General features: G+C 36.7%; 1 protein-coding gene across 2 annotated transcripts in view; it reads left to right on the top strand.

Annotated features, from left to right (window-relative positions):
- Window positions 1-14,328, top strand: part of LOC140152574 (D(2)-like dopamine receptor) — an 81,272-nt gene that overhangs the window by 56,969 nt on the left and 9,975 nt on the right. The window contains exon 1 of one of the 2 annotated variants that reach the window (XM_072174975.1): window positions 12,542-12,922. The exons of the other annotated variant lie outside the window; for it this stretch is intronic. The gene's annotated coding sequence lies outside the window, so the exon portion shown is untranslated. Of the gene's footprint in view, window positions 1-12,541; window positions 12,923-14,328 lie in introns of those variants that run through there. 2 annotated transcript variants of the gene reach the window in all.

The raw sequence follows: 14,328 nt of genomic DNA, 5'->3' as shown, positions 1-14,328 counted from the left end.
TAGAATTGTGTTTTTACATTTTCTTATACATAGGCTATACCAAATACAAAAGTCACGTTCTATTAATAGCGAATTACTTCATTCACATCTTCACAACATATGATGTAATCTGGGAAATCCCAAGAACAATTCCAATATAACGTCCAATCACAGATATTGGAACTGTGGTCCAATCCACCTTACAATATTGGGATTTTCACGATTGTTCAACACAATGAACATTCTTGAAATGGGAATTTCCAACTATACAAAATTAGAAATGATTCAATTTGTTTTTGATCAACATAATGAATGAGAGGGATTTTCGAAAAGGTCATTACTCATGAAATAACTCTAATTTTGTAAACAAAGATAAATAATCAAATTAAATAACTCAGGGTACATCACAATATGCATAAAGTCAAATAGAAATGAACTTATTTGTAATGGTAACTCACCTTCACATTCAACGTTGGTAAAATCACTTAGAAAAAACATCAATATATGTAATTATATAGAAAAGAACGTAACTGACCTTCGCCTACCAAACTGAAAGCCTACATATTAAATTACCAAGTAACAATTATATAGCAAAATGGGTAAATTGATGCTACATGTATAAAGCTAATGAAGACAACGTACTGGTATGTATGTTAATATAATGTCAAGTACTTCAGGGAGAAATACTAATCAAATTTATGGCGTAATTAAAATTGGTATCGATATTTATCATACATTTATGTCGCCATTCAACCCAGGTATTCAATGAAACCAGTTTCACAGAGGTCTAAATGGTGCATTCCTAAAAGGAACTAACTTGGTTGTGCTAGCTCTTTAGGAACGCGCCATGGCAGGGTTGGGTAGTTTTGTCTTGCCATCTGATCAGTTACTAAAATAAACCTCATATTTGACTATTTCGGCTTTTAAAAAAATGAGGCATTTGGGTGACAACCAAAACAGTCCCACAAAAGCTTAGAACAGTGAATTTCTGTAATAATTCTAAATGGCCTCAAATGACTTTGAGGCCATTTAGCAGTCAAGTTAGCTCTATCGATAAGGCGTTCGACTATGGTGCGAGAGGTTGCGGGTTCGAACCCTGGCGGTGCCTAGGACGCTCTCGTGGAAAAATTGAGTTAGCTTGAAATTCCCCTGGACAAGGAACTTACTGCTTATTTGTCTCGTTGTAATAACCCGTACGAAACTCGGGAAGCTGATTCTGGTTGCGAAGGTTATTTGTGGAATGTCTAGGGTGTGCGCTCTTGAAGCAGCAAAGTCCCTGAATTGTTGTTTAATGGTTTATGGAATGATGTGGGCCATAGTGGTCAGCGACAACCTGTAAAGTGTGCTGAGGCTTGTGGATCAACGTCTAGGCGTTGTGCCTGTGCGTAGCGCACTATAAATCACTGCGCTTTTTTCTTTCTTTTTTTGTTGTTGAAAACAATCAATATGATCAATGAAATCAGTGATTTTGAAAGTTGCTGTTCACAATGAAAATTAATGGTCTCTGGGTGACAGATCGAATAGAAAATAACGCTTCAAATGCCATATTCAATTATTATGAATGCGAGTTTCTTAAAAACAAGTCAGGAATAATAATTGACAAATCAAATAAACAAGGTAAATAGTCATGTTTTGTCACCATCCACGGCAAGTACGAACGAACTATCTATCAGCACACCCAGGTGCGATTAAGCCTAATGAGTCAGGTGGCCATAAAACAAATATGTGATGCGATCAAGCCAAATCAGTCGGAACTCGGAAATATTGATTTTGAGATATAGCCAAACAAAGGAATTATTACCTTTTGTTTCCTATTGTTTTGGAAACTCTTTAATTGCTCATATCTTTGGAACTGATTGTTCAATTTCAATGAGGTTTTCTGCAAAATGCAGCTTTGTAAATGTTGTTACTATCCTATTAGAAACTGAAAATTTAATATTTCCGAGTTCCGACTGATTTTGCTTGATCGCATCACATTACTCTATAAGTGGTAATTTTTGCGTACAGTTATTTTCGCGATTTGGAGTGAGAGACACATTTTCGCGAATGTTATTTTCGCGATTGCCCAGTCCTTCCCTAAACTTGTAATACATTATTGCATACATTCGCGAGGTGTTATTTTCGCGGTTGGAGACTTATATATTTTATTATTATTTCCAGCGAAGTGAGAACTACCATACATTTCGAGAACCATATGACCAATTTAATGGATATTTCAGTATATTATCATCGTATATTATAATCATAAGTGGTAAATATACTTGATAATATCACAAATAATCACTGCAAGATAGAAAACAACGGCATGCAATATTTGGGATGAATTGGGTTATTTTGTGATTTTTGTTCATATAAATATGATATTCTTAATTTGAATTCAGTTCATCTGAAAACTTCACAGATGTTATGTCAGGCTTTGATACACATTTATCTCAACATGTTGATTTGTTACTCTGGTGATTTTATATAACAAAAATATTACCTTTGTTTCTATCGAGCAGCTTGTTTAAATATCTCCCCGTAATTATTCAATGAGGTAAAAGTGAAACAACACAAAGACAAGCAAACAATGTCCATTCCATTTTCATTTCATTCGTAAAAAACCCCGGGGGGGCACATCAAAATGTTTGGTGGGTATGCTCCCCGGAATTTTGAGGTGGTGGGTCTTTGGGAGCTGACGGCGTACCGGTAAAAGGGGGTCTTTCGGACCTGCGAACCGGGCTGTGAACAAGTAAAATGGGGTCTTTTGGAGCTGCGAAAAGTCAAAATCAAGGGTCTTTCTTGGCTTTTGGGTTGAAAATCGCCTGAAAAAACAAGAAATATGAGGAATGAGCAATTTTGGGGTCTTTTAGAGCTGAAATTATCAAAATCAAGGGTCTTTCGGAGTGTTATTTTGGTCAAATATAGGGGGTCTTTCGGAGCTGCGAAACCCAAAAAGGGGGGTCTTTCCGGGGGAGCATACCCGTATGGTCATTTGTGTTGAGTGCCCCCCCCCGGGTAAAAACAATATTGCGTAAAAAAAGATATTGTTCAATGTTGCCCCGCAGGATTGCAAAGAAACAATAATTGCTCCAAAAACAATGGCGATCAAGCTTAAACTATAATTTAGTCCCCGATAGAGCGGCAGGGCCAGAAGAATGAGGGAAGCTAAGGGGTAGAAATAAAATGGGTTATGGGCTGTCCATAAAAACGGGCTGTGGATAACTTAAGATTACGCATTCACCTTGCTTTCCGAGTATCAACTAGTCTTTGTCAAAGACGACTCACTATCCCTCCCGACGATCCTTGTCAAGTAGGGAGGGAGCAGCGAAGCCGCGACAGCGAGTCGCGGAGCGACGAGCAGCGAGTCGCGAAATATTTCTGTGGGAAAATAACCAACGGGCCTTTCAGAAAGTCTAAGTATCAACAAATAAAAAACCCTTTAAAAAGGGATGTACCGGGACAGGAATGATTTCATGTGAAGATTAAATAATCCTTCTGAAAGATGCTTGTAATGTGTAATATTTGACAGGTGAGACATAGTTTTAAAATGACAATTGTAATTCAAGGATGTACATCTAATTGATTGGCCTTGGTTGGATGCTTGCAATTAAACATATAGGGTAATCTCTGATAATTATGTGATATTGTTGGCTGACAAAATAGGGAGATTTTGGATGGTGGGAAGTACTGATTGATTGGTGGTAATCATGGTGAAAAGGATTATTCCTAGTTGACGCTAATTCACATGTCCTCCTATTCAAATATTATTATCACCAGGTTTGGATGGCATGAGTAGGAAGCAGACACTGTTAGGGTACAAACACCCCTACACATAATACCCCACATACATGGATTGCTAAATGGTCTTGTGGCCTAAAAAACAACTGACGTTCGCACCTTATAGGCCCTAGTATAGATTAATTCATTCATAGCTCTTTTTGTTTTTTGAGAATTTTTAAAGCATACAAAGTAACAAGCAAAATTTCGAGAAATATTATTTTTCGAAAACTGAACCCAAAAATAGCACCTTTAAAGCAAAGAATTGAATGTTTACTGATAATATTCTTAGTAACAAAATTCAATCATTACTTAGGACCTATGTCCTAAAGCTTCATTCTAGTTGTGACATATTTGTCATCATAAAAATAGACCCAAATATTTGAAGGTCATGTGTGCATCAATAGCTTTTGGTCATCATCGTGTTACCAGGAAATGTACATATTTCCAATATTCAGTGATCTTGCTTATTTATTAATAGGCCTACAGGTCTTCGATGTGAGGGACTCAACTTTTACCATGTTTACTGCATGTTGCATGGTCAAACATGTTACATGTAGTTGAAAATTATCCAACACATATTAAGATAACAGACCACCACAGACAGAGCACTAGGAACATGAATAGAGTAAGATGTGTAAATTAAATATGTCATCAGAACTGAGCAGGTAGCTGTCACCAGAGATATTGGATCACATACCATACAACACACTGAGATACTGAACACACACAAAGCATGTATGGTACCCGGTGTGTCTGCCCACATGATCCCATAGCCTGCCAAGATAAGTGTTCTAGTGAAGAGAACCAGCAAAACTTCCTAGTCTAGATTCAGAAAAATTATTTTCCTAAAACATATACCTATTTTACCTTACCATGCAAAATCAACACAATATTTCTGATATCCGTTCAACCACAAGTTATATGTTGACACATTACAAGCATAAATCATCATCAAAACAACTTGATTCAGGTACGTGCTTTCTTTATGAATTTCTGTTTCATACATAGCCTAGAAACATCAATTTTTTATATCCAACTAATAAGTACCGCGGCCAGCTTTGCTGGCCCCGGTACAAAAACATCAAGGCCGCAAGTCCGGCAGGGCTGAGGCCAAAAACTCCCACAGTGAGGACTTGCAATTAATGGAGTTCCAATATTATAATAATGGCCCCACAGGGCAAGAAAGCAAGTGCAACTACCAATAGTAACCTTAATGTAATATTGCTTTGAGCGGAAGTAAAGAATTGGGTGGATCGGTATGTTGGAAATCGGTAGCCTACGCACTTAAAGTAGTCCACCGCGGATCTCTTGGACAGCAACTATTTCAGACAAAAACGTAAGTTACTTGCATATTGTCTTTTCATTTGGTAGTCAGCAGTCATATATATATATATATAGCTGATCTCCAAAGTTATATATATAAATGAACATTTCTAACTCTTCCGCAACATTTATTGGTACCATTTCAAGACCATCTAGAGTTCATCTTGTCCTCATATTAAAGGTATCATATTCCTCCTATTCCTAGGACAACTTCGCATTCAACACACACAACACAAAAGTATCGCGGCATTGCTGAAAAAGATTCTGCAAACTGCATAGTTGAACCATGGAGGTATATAAATAAATGGAGAATGATCTAGCCAAGCATCTTTTGTACTACGTTGGTTATGACCAATTAGTGTTGAATAGGCAATTTCAGGGGATATTGATTATGCTAAGCTGATTACATTGTTAAGTCTGTTTCACTGGTCATTTATTTCAATGGGGTGCTAAATGCAGTTACTTATAATGTTTATTGGAAAGTGCTCATGTTTCAGAAAATTTGATATCAAAATGTCATTTTCGCCAAAAAATTGCATTGAAATCAGTCTTTTGAATAAAATAAACACCCTATCTGTAGGCCTATATCTGTGGTCATATTGTGACCCCCTACATTTTGGTCATGATTCTTGACAAATTAAATTAGGCTATGACCCCTATTTTTCTTTCCAAAAGTTATGACCCCCCGTATAGGCCTATTTGGAAAGCCCCTCCAAAAAAAATGATGGCCCCTAATAATATTAATAATCATTTAGGCCTACATACTGATAATTATTTATTATAAAATGAGAAGTTTAATGATGATGAAAAGATTTTAGCTGAATTCGAAGTACTTCCGGTAAATCTTACTCGCTCTTAACTCAATTGGCCCAAATTGGCCCAACATAATTTTTTCACAATCGGAAGGTAAAAACGTTTTGCTTTCATTTGCACTATATTTGAACTCCCTCAGACCCCAGTAAAAGCTTAATATATGAACATGAAAACTAAGTATATTTGTCAAGTTACGGCACAACTAGTGTAGAAAACAGTTTCATAACTTGAGAACAGAACATCCAAATTTCATCGGTTTTTCGCACAATCATACATTGAAACTATAAGCTATCAAAACTGGCGACTTTGAACAGCTAATTGACTAGCTGACGTCATTATACAGTCTCTTTTACAAGCCTTCCGGTACGGGTCAATGTAGGGTCAATTCCTATGAGGAAATTTTGGGAGTGACGATCAATGAACCATGGTAGAGTCTCATAACCATCGTGGAGATCAATAGCTTGGCTGAAGTGGCTGGCCATTCAAGTTTGGTGACTCATTGAATAGAGGTAATAGGATAATCTCCACTTAAGAGATTAGAATTCTGGCGATCATTCTCCATTTATTTATATACCTCCATGGTTGAACATTGATCCATTATATTCACATGACGTAGTGGATGGAAATGTTCTTTGCATTAAATAAGTAAGATTACGCTAATATATAAATGAGACAAAATCTCACTGTTAAGTTTCCTGTACCTAGTTAACCTTGGTATCAAAATATAGAGCAATTAATTATCTTTTCAATGATACTAATCCGTAATTATCACTTATGATCAACAATTTTAGCATGTGAAAGAGGAGATCATTTTGGACGCCATCTTGGATTTAGAGGTGACAGGAGTAAATACGCAAGAGTACACCAAGCAAATATTGTGTCATATGCAATAAGCAAGAGAATAAATGAGGTGTACTTATTGTACGTATAGTGCAATGGGACTCAAAATCTGAGCAGAGGGTTGGCCCTTTGATTATAGACAGTCGTTCGATTATGCCAACGTCTGTATGCCTTACGTAATTAAAACGCTCAGCCCTGACACATGATGCAGTCATGTCTACAGTAAATTCACCACGACCTTTGCAGGACTTAAACCCCATTAAAAGCTATTAAACCAAGATAACACTCATTGAAAACAGCTCAACTGATTAAATCATATCTTCTCTGGTTAAATCCACACAACATATAATGTTTCTGCTTTACATGTACAATGGAGCAATGAGCTGGTATTATAGTTTCAGTTGGGTGAACGATTATAAAGCGAACGCTAGAGAACAATTCTGTGTGGGCTTTTGTTTACGAAATGAGACAATACTCTGCTTAATGTTAACCAGCGTTCTTGAAAATGAGAAGCATGGTGGTTTAACACGGTTTGGAAATAATTTCTTCATATTTTTTGGTGTTATCTGTCGTTTACATATCCTTCCTAAAACACCAAAGTACGAATATTTCCAAACACCTAAATTAGCTAAAAATTTAGGACATGTTACAAAACTATATTTTCTAGAATTTCAGAAGAGTACTTTTAATATTGGCCGGTTATTTTTCACACAGCGACGTTAACTAGGCAATGTACTATTACAACATACGCTAAAACACCAAAGAACGAATATTTCCAAACATCTAAATTAGCTAAAAATTTAGGACATGTTACAAAACTATATTTTCTAGAATTTTAGAAGAGTACTTTTAATATTGGCCGGTTATTTTTCACACAGCGACGTTAACTAGGCAATTACCCATACTTTTAACATACGCTATTTTTAGAGGTTTCGCGTCAATGGTAAGAGCACTGTGTATTGTGTATTGTGTATAGGAAAACGGACAGTAACTGCAGTATGAGGGCGATTTGCGGCCACCGTTATTCATGTTAGCTAGATGTGAATTTCCTATACCACTAAATATTTGCAAGCGAAGGTGCCAAGGGCCAAGTTGTATCAAATAGCGAATGGCTTTCATCGTGTTCATAAAACATTTAATGACATTTTTCAGTAGATATCCACGAAAAAAGCTTGTTCCCAAATTTCAGTTGATTCCGATTTTGCGTTCGCGAGTTAAGCATGTCAGATTATGTGTTACCAACTGACTAACGTTTTGGTCTGAAATGGACATATCTCCAAATGCCACGATGGTATGACCCCCAAGTGGTGTCAAATGAAAGAGGAAAAAGTAAACAATATAATAAAATATTTCCCCACCCGGGTGACACTCATCATAAGACCCGGGTCAATATTCATATGTGTCCTTTTCATATTTCAAAATGCCAAGAAGGTAATGACTCCGAGTGGTGTCAAATGAAAGAGAAAGAAGTAAAGCATATGCTAAACATTATTTCCCCACCGGGGTGACACTTCTCATAAGTCCTGGGTCAGTATTCATATTTTGGGTCCTATTCATATCTCGAAATGCCAAGAAGGTATGACCTCCTGAGTGGTGTCAAATGAAAGAGAACAAAGTAAAGAATATAATAATAATAATTTCCATACCGGGGTAGCACTCCTCATAAGACTGGGTCAATATTCATGCTTTGGCCCTTTTCATATCTCGAAAAGCCAAAATGGCCATATCTTGAAATGTCATGAAGTTATGTCCCCCAAGTGGTGTGAAATGAAAGAGAACAAAGAAAAGCATATAACAAAAATATTTCCACACCCGGGGTGATATACTCATCATAAGACCCGGGTCAATATTCATGTGGGTCCTTTTCATATCTCAAAATGCCAAGAAGGTATGACCCCTTGAGAGGTGTCAAATGATAAAGAACAAAATAAAGAAAATTATTTCCTCCCACCGGGGGTAACACTCCTCATAAGACCTGGGTCAATAGCTGAAGCCACATGGGTCAGCTATGGTGCGGTAACCGCTCTAGTTATAGTATAATGATTGGAGTCTTGCCAAAGGGTTATTGGTTGGTCCTCAATCTATACCGGCTTGTACACCATATAATTATTCAGAGTCTTTCAGTAAGCTTCTACTTGAAACTTGAAAGAATTCCTATCTTATATAATGTAAATGATAAATATTACAGTCAATATTAGCCTTTCTACTGACAGAGTAAGGGCAGTACGCTTTCAAGAGCCATTGAATGACAAAGCACTGATTTCAAGGGGACTCTGATTTTACAGTGCAATATTGTCATCGTGAAAAAATAATATAAAGTGGTCAGCATATATTCATAACAATGTGTTGTATTTTACTCCCAGATTTTACAATTTCTACGAGTACACCGTCACCGTCAGTTATCACATTACCGGTGCAACCTGTCCATGTGTGAGTGGTCGAGCTTCCGCCAGATGTGTCTCTGACTTCAACAGGGCCGGATTTACCATTGGGCCAGATGGGCCCGGGCCCAGGGCCCCCAAATTTTGGGGAGCCCAAAATTGCCTGTGCATCTTCTATTTTGGGCCAAAATGGGGTACAAAATTGCACATTTTTGCGCGCTGCGCTAGCACTGGCTCATGTAACAAATATTCAGCTTTAATTTGGGCTAAAATATATGTCTAAAACTGAATTTTTTCGCTCGCTTCGCGCGCAAATGCCCTAGTAATATGCTTGTCTCCCTCTAAATTATAATGCCCCCGCCGACACCTTCGATCTTATATCTAAACCAAAACTTGGCCACTTGAGTGCACATTCTCACGGTGCGTTTTGGGGCCTCCAAATTTTGGCCTGGCCCAGGGCCCCCAAAAGGTAAATCCGGCCCTGGACTTCAGCAGTCCGTCAGATGTGTTTCTGACTTCATCAGTCCAGAGACACATCTCAGTGAAATCTCGGACCTCTCACACAGGGACTGGTCGCGGTACACCATTATGTAGGCGGCACTGTGATAACCGACGGCCACCGTGACCGACGGTGTATCACAGTGCCGATACACATGGTACACCACGATCGGTCCCTGTGTGAGAGGTCGAGATTTCATCAGATGTGTCTCTGGACTGATGAAGTCGGAAACACATCTGACGGACTGATGAAGTCAGAGACACAACTGACGGAAGCTCGACCGGCTCACCAACTTGAAAAACAAGGGAATATGCTGGCATGGGATTCGAACCCACGACCTTACGATCTCTAGACGGACGCCCTATACATTAGGCTTTGTCATTGTAAGGGTTACTTTTATAACAGTGGGTTTTAAGTTTTGTCAATGTACTTTTATAGTCAAAAATGCTTGCCTCTTTTTCTACCAAAACTGACATCACTTTTTTCGTTTGATTGATATGGAAATGTTTTGATTATACAATCTCAATTTACAAAATAATAATCATGATGAACGCAAAATAATAATGTTTATCATGAAGATACTAATATTTTGACAGTCTGTTGGTTAAAATGTGCTATTTTCGTCAGGTCAAAGGAAGTTTACCAATTTTCAAACACGGTTTAGACATTATAAATCAATTAGATCAATTTAAATTTAATATCGGGAATGCACAATCCATTGATTCATAATCAATTAACAAAAACAATTCATAAAAATAAAAAGGATATAGCTCGATCAATGATTTTTGTTTTTGTTTCCTATTATAGTCAAACCACTTTCAAATGGTAATGTGGCGGATCATAAACACCTCTTGCATAATAAACAGGCTAAAAAAATACATTGGGCCACATAAAATTAAAAATTTGTTTCACGATAGGTGATGAGGAGGGTTTTATTTTACACCAATCCGAAAATTCGCGACAGAATATTAGTCTATGGTATAAATGTGCGAGAAGCGTGCAAAACAGTTTGCCATATATACTGTCATGAAATATGGTGCATTAAGGGGTACTACACCCTGGCCAATTTATGCCTATTTTTGCATGTTTCTCAAAAATTATAGCACATTGGTGACAAGTAAGATATGTATATTATAGGGGCAAAGACTACAACTACTGTACTGAAAGTTCAGCAACCCAAAGCAAGTAGTTATTGATTTATTGATCAAATATTGGTTTTCCCTCATTTTTGACTGTAACCCCACAACTCTTGTCTGTGCTGAAATAAAATTTACAGTGCAGTAGTTGTAGTCCTTGCCCCTATAATATACCTATTTTACTTGTCCCAGTGGGCTATAATTTTTAAGAAAAATGCACAAACAGGCTCAAATTTGAGTAGGGGTATAGTACCCCCTTAAGTGGAATGAATTCGCGCGAGGCTAAAATGACCAAGACGTGAAACGATTTTTTTTTAATTTGACCTTATATAGTTCTACTTTTCTTGCCAAAATGATAAAGAATAGCAACTATGAAAGCCTACCAGGTCACCCTTATCTGGAGCGGAAAACTTGCACGGTCAGAATTGGTTATCGAGTGACAGGATTTGTGGTGCTTCATTCAACCATGTTAACCCACTGTCGATTTTCTGGTCATAGGCTCCATGTTGATCATATTGACATAGGCCTGGCTGGGTTAAAAACAAATACAGTATTATTGTTACAATCCAATATATTATTAATATATTATTATTGTATTTATTGTATGAGTGAGCTAGGACAGAGTAGGCCTACACTGATTTTCAAAACCAATAAAACCACAGATCTTGAACAATGTTGTATTGTAGCACTATCGCTAGGATCCACAACATGCTCATCTATCAGGGGCGCAGTTCTTAAACCCAATACATTTTTACATTCATTGAATGACCTTTGAAAATTTAGGTACAAAAACTTATACTCTGCAACTTGATGTCAAATGTTGCACTATGATTATGTAATTGAGGTTATTGAATTATGCCATTGGGATGAGGCTATCGTGGGCCATCACCATGACTACATGTACATATATCATGATGCAAAAGGCTTTTCCACAAGACAAATCAAACATATGAATGAAGTAACAACAACATCCAAACATCTAAAATCCAGCACCTAAAAGTGATCGCATTTGGTCAGTTTGTAAAAACGAGTTTGAATTGGAAACACGCTAGTATCATGTGACTACATATTAATATTGTAGACGGTAAAACAATTAACATGACTCCACAGAATTATGTCCCATCTTTTATTTTTTATAAATGGAAATACAACAAATTCACATCAATAATATCACACATTTTCATGGTCCATATAGGCTAAAACTTTTAGAAGGTAATTTTTCTGGCTTACTGAACTGTGCAAAATATGTTATGCCCCATCTTTTATTTTTTATAACTGGAAATACATCACATTCACATCAATAACATCACACATTTTCACGGCCAAAACTTTCAGAAGTTCAGGGACTTGTAAGTTGTCTGGCTTAGTGAACCGTACGAAATAATGTTATTTGTAAATCTGATTGTTAAAGATTGTCACGATCTTCTCGTACTTGAAAAATGGTGAAGGTTTTCGTGTGAGAAATATTATGCCAAATCTTCCCAATGTAATTATAATTACAGATACTAAATAAAAATAGCTATGCTTCAGTTATATGTCTAAAAAGAACTTAATAAAGTGTATTTTGTTCTAAATTAAGCATAAACAATATCTTCTCATTTTTTTAAAAACGATTGTTTAGTTTCAGTCTCGGTGCTAGTGGGCGTAGGCTATTACACGCTTACACCAAACCTGGAGGCATGCATTCCTGAAAGTGAACCATGCACTCTACCAAAACTAATTTGATATTGCAAATAACAACACTGCGCCGCAAAGTTTCCAGTTGAGTAGCAACAAAATCTGACTCACCCATACCCAGTGGGAGTGACTGCAGTGGTGGTCACTGTCTCTGTTTGCATTTTCAATGTATTACTTTGGTGACAAAAGATATTGGTATCATACCTGCGGGATCGAACCAGTTCATCTAAAGTGTAGAATTTTGCTATGATAATAACAACTCGGATAGAACGCCATTCTTTTTAGAATTCGGATTATCAATAGGCCTACACGGAGTAAAATACTGTGAAATTCCGACGTCTGGCTTTTTGGATAATATATAACCTACCAGTATCATAATGGTCGAAGTGGTTATGGAGGATTGGTGGAATTGATGGAGTAGATTTTCGTTCGACTAGTATAGATTGAAACAGCCAGAGTTGGGCCTTTCATGTAAAATTCTTGCCACTTGCATTTAGATAGATTGATTAAAGGTAAGTAAGTTCAAGACCGACTGCATACACAAACAAACAAACAAACAAACAAACAAAATAAATATATGTCAACATAACGTCAGCCTACTACGCTAATTGCCCAAGTTATTTTTTGTAATTTTGAGAACAAATTACAAAATATGGTGCAAGCATTTATTCACTATTCTATGCACAAGAACAAATGAAAATGATACAAATTTAAGGGAATAATTCGAAATAATTAGGGTAATTACGTAACTGATGCATGCTTGAACCGCATTTTGTACTTTGTTCTCAAATTTACAAAAAAAATGATTTAACGGCAATTATCGTAGTAGGGTGACGATAAGAACATGAAGAAGATTGAAGCTGTAGTACATTCGACGTCAAATATTCGTATGTCAAGTATTCGTTGGTCAAACTGTTTCAATTTATTGTTTTTAAATGTTTTCATTCAATTATTTGACGTCGAATATCTTGTGTAAATTCGTTAAAAGTTAAAAATGACTGGAAATGGAGTGGAAATACATTGAATAATGAATACTTGTTGCATTGAATACTCGCGAAAATGAAAAGTGTGAACCGGGCCTTAAAGTTACATCGCTTGCAATGAAAACAACTACTTGTTAAAAAGATATTGAAAGCAACTATATCAGATCTTCGTCGTTTCTTGATTTCACATAATCCATATTGCCCACCAGTGGCAAATTATGTCATGGTGAAATTTGTAGGGAATCATCGCAAATGTTAAATTTTTAATACTGTACCATCACCTGCCAAAACATATAGATTTCAAAACAATATTCCAAGCTTAATAGTCCGTGATCAAATTATTTTCATATCAAGACATTAGTTATTATATACATTTGTAGATATAGGTCGCTGCGCTTCAATAGATTACAGTTTTCAAAGAGCAACCGAGATGGAAACAAGTCTTTGTTGTTGAGCAGGTGAAATGGACAAATTTTACCAACATTTTAGCACCATCCCGCTAAATTTCGGTCGTTTCCAATTTGACCTATTATCATGTTTACTGACGTTGACACCTGCAAAAGAGCATTCAAACATTTATTAAAAGCGTAAAGTACGTTGCGTTGTCAAAACAAAGTTTAGCAAAGAATTCGGATCACTCGCATCAACAGTTGCTTTATTTTGAGAAACGTTTTGTATTTTCCCTCTCACAATAAATTTATCTGAATAATAATAATAGGCCTTTAATACCCGTAATAGGACAATACTCCGTAAGTAACGGTTTAACGTCACGTTCGTTTAGCAAAGCAGTTGATAAAATGCCATCACGCACTTCGTTGAACTTGGCTATTATTATTGTCGTAGCATGAGAACAAAAGCTAATTATTGTACGTCCATTTGCTTGGTATAAGTTGTAGTCTTGCGTTTTTAAAACATGTTGCAGCATCACTTGCACC

Source organism: Amphiura filiformis, chromosome 1 (genome assembly GCF_039555335.1).
Source record: "Amphiura filiformis chromosome 1, Afil_fr2py, whole genome shotgun sequence".
NCBI classification, from domain to species: domain Eukaryota; kingdom Metazoa; phylum Echinodermata; class Ophiuroidea; order Amphilepidida; family Amphiuridae; genus Amphiura; species Amphiura filiformis.
Note: the sequence above shows the minus strand (reverse complement) of the source record. Positions and strands in the feature narration are given on the sequence as shown.